Here is a 13,315-nt window from a genome sequence, read left to right on the forward strand (position 1 = left end):
ACATGTAGAAAGGCCAGTTGCCTAGAGCTCATTTCTCAATCACAAAATGAGAGTCACACTGACTACAATTGGATGGTTAAATCCAATGATAATGTACTACACAAAATAGCATCTTCATATGCTGGATTCAGTATTGGTTTAGTTTTGATTACCTTCACAAAATCCTTCCTTCAACCTTCAAATGATGTCTGTGTATATAGCTCTGCTTATTTTTGCATATAGCTTATTTCAATCCTTTTCGCATTCCCTCTACAATCTCACAAAATGAGATCTTGCATTTATACCATAACTGAAGACCAATTTGAATAGGTCAGCTCATTATAAGATACTACAATAAAATCAATTACAAATAAATCAATATTTGATGCATGATGTCGGCTCAATGCATGTACAATAGTAATAAATCATCTCCATAATGTGTCGTGCTGAACTAGAATAGATATGCTTGCCGGTGCTTATCTTGGACCTATTTTTTTGATAATAGAAAATATGAAAACCCAAATAAACAATTAACCAAATCACCAAAACCAAGTGATTGAATAATGTCTTCGACATAACCAAGTAGTCTCCAAGTCATTCCAAGTGTCGGTGAACAATATAATCTGTCGGTGAACTAAATACTAGTGACTATGCATAAGTCTTTGAGTTGCCAATGAACATAACCAAAATGTCCAAGTGCTGATAAGTGTTGATAAGCGATGATAGGTGTTGACATTAATGACAAAACCATATCAACATATCCAAAATGCCAATAGAAAAACCATCAGGTTTCTCAATATAAACTTCCTCATCAAGATCCCCATTCAAAAATGCACACTTAACATCCATTTGATAAACCTTGTAGTTTTTATGAGCAACATAGGCAAGAAATAATCTTACAACTTCAATCTTAGCTACCGATGAAAAAGTCTCACCATAATCAATTCCTTCCTTCCGAGAATATCCTTTGCAAACCAATCTAGCCTTATTTCTTATAACTTGACCATCCTCATTCAATTTATTCCTAACAACCTAAAAACCCATTTAGTTGCAATAACATTTTTATTTTTAGGTTGGGGAACTAAAGTCCATGTGTTATTCTTCCTAGTATGATCTAATTCTTCTTCCATAGCTTTCAACCAATATTCATCTTTACATACCTCAATTACTATACTAGTTCAACTTGTAAAATTAAACATACCTCATTAGTTGCTAGTCTTCTTCTTGTCATTACTCCATTGTTTTTATCCCCAATGATTTGATCTTCTAAATGATTCAATCTCACATACCTAGGAGTCCTTTAACTCTCTGTTCCTCTTCTTGGTTCTTCAGTTACTGTAGAATTTTCTGATACTGCCAGAGTAACTGGTTCAACACTCTATTCTAGTAAAGGTGCTACCAGTTAATATATAATCATTTCCACTGCAGGCTCCTTCTCATAAACTCTGATTTGACCTAAATTTAGCTCATCCACCTTGACATTATTACTCTCCACAATTATCTGCAATCTTTTTTATAACATCTATATGCCTTGCTTTCATTAGAATAACCAAGAAATATTCCTTCATCACACCTAGGATAAAATTTTCCAATAATATCATCTCCTGATATAAAATTTACTACCAAATATTCTGAAATACTTAACTATAGGTGTATTTCCAAACCATAATTCATAAGGTGTCTTACTAGTTTTTCTTTTGATATGTACTTTGTTGAATTTATAAACCGTTGTGCTCACTGCTTCTCTCCAGTAGATATGAGGTAGACTAGCTTCCATCATCATTGTTCTAGCAACATCCTAGATAGTTCCATTCTTCCTTTACAAAACTCCATTCTATTGAGGTGTTCAGGGAGCATAAAATTGTCTCCTTGTACCATGCTTCTCACAAAATTTATTAAACTCACCGGATGTGAATTATCCACCATGATGTGACCTCAAACATTTAATCTTCAATCCTGTGTCAATTTCTACTTTAGCCTTAAAGATTTTAAACTTTTCAAATGCCTCATATTTTTCCCTTAGAAAAGTAACCCACATCATTCTAGAATAATCATAAATGATTAACATTAAATATCTATCACCTCAAAATTTTTTAACTCTAGCAGGGCCACACAAATCATAATGAATAAGATCAAAAACATCATTAGATCTATCTTGTATACTCCTAAAATAGGTTCTGACCTATTTACCCATTTGGCATTATTTACATACCGGATTATAGGGCTTCACAATCTTAGGTATATCTCTAACTACCTTAGTTGAACTGATCTTTATAATGCAATCAAAATTCACATGACACAACCTCTTATGCCATAGCCAACTCTCATCAGTTTGTGCAATCAAATATGTCTTCTGACTAGAATTCAAATGAAATATATAACCTTTTGTCTATGTGTTGGTTGCAATCTCCAAACCAGATCTATTAATGATTTTGCATTTTCCTCTGTTGAACTGTAATTGAAATCCCTTATCCACCAATTGTCCTACACTCAAAAGATTATGCCTCAAACCTTCAACATAATAAAAATTCTCAGTATTGTTCATACCATCCAATGATATAATTTATTTTCCCTAGATCATACATGTCTTGTCATCTCCAAATCTAACCAGACTGCCATCATATTCTTGCAAAGATAGAAACTTTCCTATCTCTCCATTCATATGATGTGAATATCCACTGTCAATCACCCATTCATTCTTGTCTTCAATTTTATCAGCAAGTGCCTTATCTTCAAGTACAATATCTTCCAGTGCTAGAACATGTTCCTTGATAGCCAGGAACACCCATTCCTTTTCATTTCTGGAACCACTAGCAGAGTCTTCTTCTAGTTCATCATCAAAATTAGTAATTCCTTACTCATCCGCTATGTAGCATGACTTGTCTTTGTTTTTCTTGTGCTTATACTTGTTCTGATATCCACGGTTAGGCTGAAAAGATCTTCTAACTCTTTCTTCAAATCTCAAATTCCTTTTAAGACATCAAGATGCAAAATGACCAATCTTATTACATGCAAAACATTTAAAAGGTGCTTTTCCTTCATACTTACTTCCTACCGGTCCTTTAGGTACTCTTCTAGCAAATAGTACTTCAAGTTGCTCAAATTCTTCATCTTCTCTCTTCATATAATCTAATTCTTTTGCATATACATCTCTCCAATCTTCCTTACTGGTTGATGATGTAGATCCATGAAAAGTGGATTTACACTTCACAACTTTAGAAGGTCCAAATTATTCAAGCTCAAAAGCAGATAATTTCCCAACCAAGGTATCTCTGTTGAAAGATGTATTAGTCATTTTTCTCAACCCATTAATACTAGTAACCTTCATCTTATAAGCTGGTGGTAGGGCTCTCAGGACTTTAGAAACAATTTCATCTTCACTCAAAGTTCCACCACAACATTGAACTCCCATAACAATCTCAATTACCCTTTCCATGAATGCAGTAATCCTTTCATCTTCTTCCATCTTCAGGTTTTCATATCTCACCTAGTAACCAAAAAGTTTAGCAATATTCACTATAGGGTCAACTTCATTAAGAGTCTCAAACTTATCCCATATCGCCTTTCCAAATGATTTGTCAGTTAATCCCATTATTTGTTGATCAGAAACTCCACACAAGAGGACTTCTCTTTCTCTACAATCCTTCTCAAGCTCCTTATCCAAGTTTGCCAGAGGAGGATTGCTAGATGCCAAATTATAAGGTGTAACACCATTCTATGTGATCTCCCAAATATCCTTACCAAGACATCTCAAATGAGTCTCCATCTAAATCTTTCATACTGTGTAATTTGTTTCATTAAGCATAGGAATATCTCTCTGAGAGATAGCTCTAGATGAGCTGGATGAACTTGATCTGTTAGTCGCCATAGGATCTTCCTCAAGTGAATAAGGTTTTTGCAGAGAGGACAAAATTTCTAATACCAATTGTTAGATAGTTCAAATAACTGGAAGAAAATTAAGAGGGGGGGTGAATTAGTTGTCACATATTACCAGAACATTTAGCAATTATAACTTTAATATCAGAACCTAAAAAATTAATACTGGAATGATTAAACCAAGTACCAAAATGCAGTTCAACCAGTTAAGCATAAACAATAATCAGAGAATAAATACCATCTACATGGCACTGGGTTTTATACATGGAAAACCTAATAAAAGGAAAAACCACGGTGGGAAGCCTACCCATAGTCAGATAATACTTTTGTAGTAAGTATGTGAATTACAATTGAGGGGCCTTCATTTGTAGGAAGGCCAACAACATAGAGTGTACTTCTCATCACAAAAAGAGTCTCACTAACTACATATAAATATAGACTATAATCTGGAGAAGTGATTGAGCTGCAAAGATAGCATCTCCTATGCCTTAGTATAGTTTTGGTTAAGCTCAATACTAGAGGACTAAATCCTCTTACATAAGCCCAATTCAATCTCCAATGATCAACCAAATCCTCTACCTAAATGATATTGCATTATTCGCACATTACATATCCATATCTCGTTTCCTTGATATGATCTACAATAAGATCTTACATCTATATATACAAACCCTCAAGCATAAACAATCAGGTCAGCCACCAGAAAATAAATCAATTACATAATTACAAAACATGTTGGCCTTAGACCAAACAAATAATATCCAACACATAAGACATCCCAAAAACACATTGAGAGGTCCAATCCACACGTTACATTAAACCAATCCATAATCTAGATCAACTGGGACCTGATATAGGTCCACAAAATACAACAATGATCTCCATCTGCCAAGTATTGAACACGATCACCATTAGCATCATGAAACCATACTAAAAGTTGCACCAATGCTACTTACACATATCATCAAAGGTCTCTATCAAAAGATCTACTAGTGAAACCCTCAGTGGAACCACAAGCCAAGCTTCCAAGCAAACAGTATTGCATCTGATCACCAGACCAAAACCAACTTACTAAATATGAGCATGAGTATCATGAACAAGCCAATTCCATAACCAAACTATACCAGAGCATACCAGATCATGCCAGATCCAGACCAAGTAGAAGTTACTCATCCTACAATGACTAGAAGGGTGCTGATAAAGAATCCAAAATAGCTAGTATTGACATAAATGAAAAAACATCAATGCAACACACAATCAATTCCTCCAAATGGCCAATAAGATGTCCTCTCCCATAATTTCCTAGTGATCTTTAAAGAAGGTTGGGGAAAAGCCGTCAGGGTCTGGGGCTTTAAAGTCTCCAAATGAAAACATAGCATCCTTTACCTTGTGGAAGGTTACCTTCTCGGTCAAATGAGATAGGTCTTTGTCAATAATAACTTCTAGGATCACTTCAAGAAGGCTATTAGGTTCTTTGAAGTTGTCTTGGTTATTTGGGTTATTTAGACTTAGGAAATTAATAAACATCTCAGCCATCTCTTCCTCATTCTCAATAGAGGAGTCATCCTCCTTAGTTAGCTTTCTTATTATATTCCTGCTTCTATGTCTCAAGGCTGACTGATAGAAGAATTTGGTGTTTCTATCTCTCTCATTGATCCATTGTATTCTTAATTTTTGTTTCCAAAACACCTCCTCTTTCTTACTCAGCTTGACCCATTGATCTCTTAATTTAGTTTCCTCCCTTTTTTCTTCCTTTGAGACTTTTCTTTCTTCCACCTTTTTCTGTAGCTTCTCAATATTTGCAATGATATCCTTTTTTTATTCAAAGATATTGCCAGGCAAGTACCAGTTCCATCCTTGGACTTTTTCCTTTATGATTTTGAGGATTTAAGTAACTCAAGACATAGAGGTACCACTGATAGGAACATTCCACCATTGTTCAACTAGGGATTTGAAGTCAGGGTGATGTGACCACATAATCTCATATATGAAGGGGTAACATTTTTTATCCCTAGAGTCTTTGATGGGAAAAATAATTGCATTGTGATTAGATCCATCTCTCGAGACGGAGCAAAGTAAGAAGGAATCAAAATTTTCCTAGTTACTAGAGACCGAGAACCTATCTAATCTAACTTGGATCAAATTCTTCTCTTTCCTTCTATTTGACCACGCGAATCTAGAACCATTGAGGATGATGTCCATAAGACTCATAGTTGAAATGAAATTAGATAAATTAGTCATACTCTAAGAGTAGTCCTCTATGCCTCCCAATTTCTGTAAGGGATAAAGTGGTGAGTTGAGATCTCTCACTACCATCTACAAAGAATTCACTTAATTCACAGTGAGGTTGGATACAGGGGACCAAAGGGGAAAACGTGGGGATCTCACATTGGGAGCATAAACATTAATTAGGAACCATTGCAACTGAGTTATCAAGTCTCACATCTTAACTATCAAGCAATTTTTCGCTAAATGAATCAGAGTGCCTTCAATGAAGGATGGGTTCCAAAGAGTAGAAATACCTCCTAAACCACCCTTCACGTTACTAGCAAGGAAAGTAGTAGAGCCCCAAAAGGAGATAATAGCCTTCTTAAAAATGACCATTTTCATTTTGGTCTCCTGAAATTAAAGAATATCCGCTTTCTGTTTCATCAATGTACATCTAAGCATGCATTTTTAGGGGACTATTCAAGTCCCTCATATCCAAGGATAAACTCTTCATTTGAACACAACACAAACAACTCTACTCATTTAAGTAGAAGTGATATCCCACATCTGGGATAAGTTAAGTTTTATTCTTTTTGTTCTTAGAAGGACCACCTAAGGTTCTTTTTTTTCCCTCTGCAACTTCCCTAGCTACATCCTTCCTCTTCGCATCCTTCTAAGAAGGTCTCCTTAATTTACCTTCTCCACCCACATCCACCTTTTTCTTCTTTTTATTCTTAGTTGTAACCTAGGTCCATTGTTTGTCATCACTCTCATCATCTAAGAGCTAGAATTTTGACTTGGTAGTCGAAGGGATTGGAGAAAATCCTAAGCTCTGTAAGTTTTCCTTAAGGTTCACAAAAGCTCATTTTCTTTTCTTCTTCGGGGTATTCATTTGTTTTTATAAATTTATATTTTCCTTATCATGGGTATTCCTTTAACTCTCTTTTCTTTGTTGCCTTGGTCTCATCTTCCCTAGTTACAATCTTTTTTTGAGTTGGGTTCTAACTCAGATCAATCACTATCTCCCCTACCTTTGGGGTAGTATTTTACATTTGGTCTTCCAGATTGTTAATAATGGGAAGTGGAATCTTGCCACCCAACTTGGCATTATTTGATGAATGGGCTGTGAGGTCATCAACTTGTTTTTCTTCTCTTGAGCCAAGTTTTTCTTGATCTCCATATTAGAGGGGCCCTGACGAGTAGGAAAACAAAGCATCTGATCACCATTAGGGGTCAAACCTAGCTCATCCTCTGGCTTATCTATGACTCTAGGGGGTTGTTTCTTCATCCCCATATTTTTCTTACATGTTGTGCTAAGGTGCCCATATCTATTACAACTTTGACAAAAAGCCTTAGCATTCTCATACTCGATCAGTTGGATCCATGAGCCCAATCTATAAAGGAGAGTTACCTTGGTCAGTAACATTGAGTTAATAGCGAAATTCACAAGGATTGTAGAAAACGCCAATCTAGACTTGGTTTGAGTGATGCAGTCAACAACAAGGAATTTACCAAATGAGTTGGCAATTCCCTTAAAAACTCCCAAATTCCAAAACTCCAGGGGAAGACCAGGCAGATGGATCCAAAATTCCCAAATTCCCAAATTCTAATTTCCTTCTAGTTTCCATTTAGCTGCTACCGACTTTCTTACCTGATCCAAGGAAGGGCGAAATGCAAGGAACTGACCAACCAAAGAAAGGCTCAACTCTCCTATCATTGAATTTAACAACACATCAAGAATGTCCACTTGGTGTTCTTTGTCCACACATTCCACTTGAGATACAAGAATGTCCAACACTTTCCCCATCTTATTAGGGCTCCCACCACAAAACTTTTTTTTAATATGTTGTTTTGTTTTATACTTATATCTTTGATCTTTTTTTATTTTTTTGAAAGGAGTTATTTGCATGAATGGGATAGTTTTATCACAAAATGTTGACTTGTAAGTCCACTTAGAAAGCTATTACATAAATTGTATATCCCACAACATTTAAATTAGAGGACTTGGTTCTATGAAAACATAACCCATACTAGAAGAACCAAGAAATATGATTTATAGAATCAAGACTAAAAGATACTACATACACATAACAAATTGATTTTTTCAGCCCTGAAAGAGTGACAAACAAACCCACTTACATAGAAGTCCTTGAACAAGATAGATGGAAATTTATACTACTAAAAATAAGTTGAAATGAGTTATGAAAAGAGAATTGTATCTCACAAATATTTGTTAATACATTATTTCTATATACAAATGATAATTAGATGTGAATATTTTCTTAGAGCAACATATCTCATCATACATAAATTTTAAAAATTTATTGAAAAAATAAATAGAAATTATGATATGTTTTTAAAATGATCTAAGAAAACCTATTTTATATATTTTTACCACAAAATATAAATGAAAAGAGATTAATTAAAAAAAATTATTAATGTTATTTAAATAAAAATTTCAATAATATAAAAGCATGAAAAGGGGCTTCCCTTCAACTGTAAAAGATGCCTTTGAACTTTACTAAAATCAAACAAAAAGATAAGTTTGAATTCTACTAAAATAAAATAAAAAAATCCCAAACTATGAAATTAAAACAAACCACAATTTAAAACTACTAAATAAATCTAAAATTCATATTAGGTTCATAATATCTCCCTGTAAAAAAATAAACAAGGACCTAACAGTGGGTATTACAATAGTATCATATATGAGAACAGCCATATGTAAACCTACAGATGTAATTCATTAACTTCATTAAAAAAATATTTCATCTTAATATTTCAAGGATAAGAAGAAAGTTGTTCATAAAAATTAATATTCTATTATTATACTCGACAGTGACTATGTTTTTCACTACTTCATGAATAATTTTAAATTAGTCAAACTTTATGTTTATAATTAAATTTTTTTTAACATTGCTCATGAGATATAGATTTACATTAGAACTATAAGTTGCATCATGATGAGGTCTAGTGTATTGCATATGTTATGTATTATTTCTCTTAATTAAACATTAGATAACATTTTAAATTTTAAACCCTTTTGTAATTCTTGCAAATCTTCAATCTTCACCTTGTTACAGGAATTATTACAAATAATAAAAAATGTTTTTTCTCACAAAATTTGTCGCTACTTAGTCAATATTTTATTGTTTCCCATTTCATTTGTTTGGTCGAGGAACTACTCTAGGCTATTATATTTAAGAGGGTAGAATATTCATCAATTGAAACTATTTATTTATCGTCTCTAGATGAGGAATCCCTAAATTTTTCATGTGAGGGAAAGGGTGTTATGTAGCGACATCCTTATGGTTTTGTGTATTCATAATTCCGAGACACGTTGTTTTTCTATGTCACATCCCATTAAATTAGTGTACCTTAATCACTAAATTATTATATAAATTGATTAAATAATTGTATAAATTAGGTAGATAATTGTACAACTTGAGTTGGCCTAGTGGTAGAGAACTTGTGCTCTTGAAAGAGAAGTCACAAGTTCAAATCCCACAAAGGGGTAGGGTATGTACACCTTATCAACTTCAGCCCATTGCCAATAAAAAATATAGGTAGATAATTTGATTTTGTTGAGTATATTGAAATAATGATTGTTTTGACAACTATATATTCAAGTGTAATAAGAAGCATCGATATTTGTTTTATGTCTTTAGATGAGGAAACCCTAATTTTTTTTGTGAGGGAAAGGGTGTTATGTGGTGGCATCCTTAGAGATGTGTTTAGCTTCATTAAATGTTTATTTAGTTCCATTTGTAAAGTTGTATGTGAGATTCATTGAATATTTAATATTTTATATTAAAAATTATTTAATATTAGAAAAATTTAGTACCAAAATGTAAAAACTGATATCAATGGTTTTGTGTAGTCATGGGTATGAAACACATTGTTTTTCTATGTTACATCCTATCTTAATCACTAAAATTCATTAAATAAAAACAAAAGGTAGATAACTTTTTGTTAAGTATTTTTAAATAATGATTGTTTTGACAACTATATGTGCAAGTGTAATAAGAACCATTGATATTGTTGCAATGATACCTTGCTCCTTCCTAGAAACTATAGGGAATGAATGGGGAACAATGTACATCGATCAAAGTGTATGTGCTAATCACTAATGTGGAAACTTATGTTGCTTTCTTGATGACCTAAGACTTGTTTGACACTAAAATTTGATTGAATACAACATAAATAATTAAATATATGTGAGGGCTAATCTTGTGTCTTTTTAATTAATACAATCTAATTCACTTCATTAAAAACATATGTCATCTTAATATTTCAAGGATAAGAAGAAAGTTGTCAACAAAAATTAATATTCTGTTATTATGCTCGATGGTGACTATGTTTTTCACTACCTCATGAATAATTTTAAGTAGTCAAACTTTATGTTTATAGTGAAAACATTTTTTAACATTTCTCACGAGATATAGTTTTACATTAGAACTATAAGTTTCATCATGATGAGGTCTTGTGTATTGAATATGTTATGTATTATCCCACCTAATTAAACATTAGATAGAATTTTAACTTTTAAACCCTTTGTGATTCTCGCAAACCTTCAATCTGTTGGTATTTTGGATATGTTGATATGATTTTGTCATTGATTTCAACACTTGTTAGGACTTGGAGATCTTTCGTTATGTTCACCGGCATATTCAGTGACTTATGCATAGTCACCAATATTTGGTTCACCCACAGGTTATATTGTTCATCGACACTTGGAATGACCTAGAGATTATTTGGTTATGTCAAAGACATTGTTTGGATACTTAGTTTTGGTGATCTATTCATTGGTTTGATTGGGTTTGCATATTTGATGTTACTGGCAAATAGGTCCAGGTTATGCACCGACAAGCATATCTATTCCAGATCAGCACGACACATCATGGAGATGAATTGTTATTATTGTAAATGCATTGAGCCAATATCATGCATCACATAGTGAATCATTTGTAATTAATTTCATTGTAATATCCTTAGTGAGCTGACCTACTCATTTGATTTTAGGTTATGGTACAAATGTAAGATCTCATTTGTCAAATTGATATAGGATTGGGAAAAGGATTGTAATAAGGTATATGTGAATATAAGCAGAGCTATACATGCAGACATCATTCAAGATTGAAGGAAGGTTTGAAGAAGGCATATCAGAGCTAAACCAGTATTGAATCCAACATATGAAGATGCTATTTTTGAGCAGTATATTATCATTGGATTTAATCATCCAATTGTAGTCAATGTGACTCCCATTTTGTGTTTGAGCATTGAGCTCTAGGCAGTTGGCCTTTTTGCATGTGCAGACTCCATATTGTACACACATACTATTTGTAGTCATATCATCTAATTGTGGGTAAGGTTTCCCACCGTGGGTTTTCCCCTTATAGGGTTTCCACATATAAATATTGGTGTTATGTGTTGTGGTTGTTATTGTCTTTCTATTTCATGCATTAATCTTTACCGATATTGAAATTAACTGATAAAATTGTCTATCGGCATAAAGTTTGGTTTACCAGTATTAAGAATTTAGTTTTGGTTTGAATTTATTGGATAACTAATTCACCCCCCCTCTCAATTGTCTCCGGGACCTAACAATTGGTATCAAACCTTAGTCCTCCTTTTTGTAGAAGTTTAACAGCTTGAAGAGATCCAATATCTTCTAACTATTTCAAGAAGGACAATCCTAAACTTGATGGAACTAACTATGGCATATGGAAGATTAGGATGGAGACACATTTGAGTTGCATTTGAAAGGACATATGGGAAATTACAAAGAATGGTTATGTTGCTCCTACTCAAGGTCAACCTAATCCACCAACCTTGGCCAAAGATGAGGAAAATGATTGCAAAGCTAGAGAAACACTTTTGAGTGCATTGTCAGATCAACAAATCATGGGATTATTAGATAGATCTACTGCTAAAGATATTTGGGACAAATTGGAAAAATTGAATGAAGGTGATACCACAGTCAAAATTGCAAAACTTGAATGCTTCCGGGTCAAGTATGAAAATCTGAAAATGGAAGAAGATGAAAGGATTTCTTCTTTTATGGAAAGAGTAAATGAAATTGTTTTGGGTATACAATGTTGTGGAGGAACCTTAAGTGAAGATGCAATTGTTTCTAAAGTTTTAAGAGCACTACCACCGACATAAAAGATGAAAGTGACTACTATAAGTGAATTGAGAACAATGCCTAATGCGTCAGTATCTAGAAACACTTTGGTTGGAAAACTTTCAGCTTTTGAACTTGAGGAATTTGGTCATGTTGCTACTATTAAGATAGATTTATCTTTCAAGGCATCACTATCATCTACATCATCATCATCATCATAATCATTTGATAAATCTGATTGGAAAGCCTTTTATGCAAGAGAACTTGAAGAAAGCAGGAAGGAGAATGGAGAACTAGAAGAACTTGAAGCACTATTTGCAAGGAAAATGCCTAAAGGTCTAGTTGGAAGTAAGTATGAAGGTAAAGCATCTTTTAAATGTTTGAACTACAATAAGATTGGTCACATGGCATCTAGGTGTCCTAATAGACATGTAAGATTGAAAGAAGAAGCTAAGAGAACATATAAGCCTAACCCTGAATATCAGAGATACAGATTTAAGAAGAATAGAGACAAATCTTGTTACCTTGTTGATGAAGGAGTTACTGATGATTCTGATGAGGAATTGACAAACAATGGATAGGTTTTTGTTGCTATAACAAAAGATCAACCAACACCTACTATTCAACTAGTAGAGTAGGCCTTGGCAGCTAAAATTGAAAATGAGGATGAATGGATCATTGATTCAAGATGTTCACATCATATGACTAGTGATAAAAGTAAATTCTTAACCTTTCAGGAATACAATGGGGGTCTAGTGAGATTTGGAGATGATAAATCTTGTTTGATCAAAGGAAAAGGCACTATATCTTTTGATGGTAAGCACAATACTGATAATGTTTACTATGTTGAAGGTTTGAAGCATAATCTTTTGAGTGTTGGTCAATTAGTTGCAAAAGGATTTCAGTTACAATTCAAGAATGGTAAATGCAAAATCATGAACAAAACTAGCTTAGAAATTGCAACCAGTAATCAAACTAGAGGTAATTTTTTTCATTTGAATAACAATGAGAAGACATGCTTGATTGCACATATTGATGAAAGTTGTTTATGGCATAAGAGACTTTGTCATGTAAATTTTGATTGCATTGTGAAAATCAGTACAACTAAGGCAGTAAGAGATTTACCTA

This window comes from Cryptomeria japonica, chromosome 9 (genome assembly GCF_030272615.1).
Source record: "Cryptomeria japonica chromosome 9, Sugi_1.0, whole genome shotgun sequence".
In the NCBI taxonomy this organism is placed as follows: Eukaryota; Viridiplantae; Streptophyta; class Pinopsida; order Cupressales; family Cupressaceae; genus Cryptomeria; species Cryptomeria japonica.